General features: G+C 38.7%; 1 pseudogene; it reads left to right on the top strand.

Moving 5' to 3' along the window:
• Positions 1-1,439: 1,439 nt before the first annotated feature.
• Positions 1,440-1,536, top strand: LOC141418305 (U6 spliceosomal RNA; annotated as a pseudogene).
• Positions 1,537-2,554: the final 1,018 nt, after the last annotated feature.

Raw genomic sequence — 2,554 nt, 5'->3', positions numbered from 1 at the left:
TTCCTCACACCCTTCTTCCATTCCTTGCTTCTTTTCTTTCTCCCTGTTTCCTTTCCTGTCTCCCACCTTTCCTTCCTTCTAAGTACCCACCTACCCAAGAAGTAAAAGCAGATACCTGTGCTGACATGTCATGTGTACTTTGTGAGGTTGAAGCTTGCTACATTTAACAGCTAAGACCAGGAACAATAAATGAAAAGGAGTATTAATGCACTGAGAATGCATTAAGCATTGCTGTAGATTCACGAATAGGGTCACGTGGAAGCGATATTTCATCCATCCTGGCATTGAAGTGTTGTCCAGCTCACCCAAACGACCTCAAGGGATTCATGAACATTGCTAAGGGTCTGCCTGCTGTTTTCAGGACTTCCTGAAAACCTTCTTGCTATTGTAAAACGGGATTTAATTCATGGAGCTAGCATTCAACATTTAGTGTCTAACTCAGATGAGGACAGCTCTTACTACTCTTTCAATTGGAATTTTCTTACTATTTGTTTCACCAAAATGTTCTAAATCTTGTACTTCTCCTCCATACTGCTGATCAGAATCATAAAATGTATGCAGTTTCCATCAATTGTCTACAATGAAAGATGACAAAATTAAATATGGTGATATGATTATAGGTAGAGATTCTGAATTTGAACTGCTTCATCATACTTGCTGGGTGGTTATGAGCAAGCTACTTACATTCTCTGAAGCACAACATTCTCACTAGTTAAATAGGCATAAGAATACCTCATTTATAAGGAAAAGGTGTAAGAGGGTGAATGAGACCTGTTGAAACAATTCCAGGAATGGGGGTAGGGTGGACAAAGGAGAATGATGGAGTGAATGCAGCTGTGATATATTGTAAGAACTTTTGTGAATGCTACAGTGTAACCCCAATACAACAATAATAATAAAAAAGAATACCTAATTTACAGTGGGTCACTGTGAGGACGGGGAAAACATTGTTGGCTGCTCATCCCACAGGCATCCTTTTCTTTTTTCATTCCTCATTTTCTTCTCTTGCTTCTAAACTGTCCTATTTTTCAGGGAAACTTGAACCCCTCCAGTTTTAACTGGAGAGCAGAGGTAGAGAAAAATCTGGACCTGTTTATTTAAATCAGGTCTTCTTCCCTGACCATATGATAACAGGCTTCCCTTCATCATGCAATGCATTTCTGGCCAATAAAGTATGAAGAGAGGTTGGAATGGTATGTTCTAGGAGTTTTCCTTCTTAGAAAGAAGGGGAAATAAGACATCGACAGAGAGTTTTTTCTTCCCTCTGTTCTTGATTTCTGGAATTTCCATACCCAAGAGCAAGTCCTGCTGAGACTATTAGAACATTGACATCAGTAAGCGGATGGATTGTTCCTGTAACCACCTTCCCTCTGGACTGTTCTTGCAGGAGATAAGATCTTTTTCTTGTTTAAGCTAGATTTAATTAAGCTTCCTCTTACTTGCAGCCAGATGCAAGCAGCAATAAAGATACACAGAAGATTAGCATGGCCCCTGCGCAAGGATGACGTGCAAATTCCTGAAGCATTCCATATTAAAAAAAAAAAAGAACATATATGTGAAAGATCCCAGGAACATAGTGGGAGTTCACTAAATCTATAAAGGGATAAATTTAAATAGCCAATGAAAACATTTTAAATAATTTCCCTCTCAAAGTAAAATGATGAATGACTTTCACCTATTTAATTAGCCAAGATAATAATAGTCAGTGATGCAAGTATGTAGGAAAATTATACTTTTCATGTGTTACTGTGGCTGAGTTAATGGGCAGAAGTTTCTTACGGTAGCTTCTCAGTTACTCCTTTTTATTCGGTAACTTCATATGCACAAAGATTTATAATTAGAATGTCATTGTCGCATTCTTTACACAAAAATCAGAAACAAACACTTGTCCATAATACGGGCTTGTTTAAATGCATTAACTATACAGAGCATTAGTATAGCCATTTAAATGTTTAGAAGAATAATTTCTAAATTAACTGTTTTTAGAGCTCTTACTGATTTTCAGAAAAATTGTGAAAAAGGAAAGTTCCCATATATCCTCACATCTTCTCTAGTCTTAGACTCAGCCCATACTGCAAAAACTTCTAGCACTTTTCACTGAACATTGGTATTGAAACCAAGATACGCCCTTAGTGTGCTCACCGCTCTGGAGGGTCACTGCTTCTGGGAGTGGGGGAGAGACGGGATGCATGTGACATTTTACTGAGAGTGTCTTATTAGAGCGCTGGTGAATGTTGCTATATTTAACCCTCTGTAACCATAGGAAGCGACGTGGGGTTCATACTTAAATCTTCTCCTAAACAAATCCATGGGCACATTTCACACATGAGTCATTTCAGACCTTTCCCCTTGCCTCTCTGAGAACTCCCATTTGACAGCGAGATACCTGGCCTCCGTTACCTGCCCTCCACTTCTTCAGTTGTTCCATTGCAGGATTCATGGATGGTAGCGTCAAAATCGTTAACTTTTACACCTATGCCAATCAACAGGCTCAATCAGAGTACTCTCTTATGTACACTGTGTTTTGATTTTACTCTTACCAATTGTACTCAGT

The sequence above is a fragment of the Castor canadensis genome, chromosome 16 (assembly GCF_047511655.1).
Source record: "Castor canadensis chromosome 16, mCasCan1.hap1v2, whole genome shotgun sequence".
Classification (NCBI taxonomy): domain Eukaryota; kingdom Metazoa; phylum Chordata; class Mammalia; order Rodentia; family Castoridae; genus Castor; species Castor canadensis.
The sequence above is the reverse complement of the archived record's forward strand: the minus strand, read 5'-3'. Positions and strand labels throughout refer to the sequence as shown.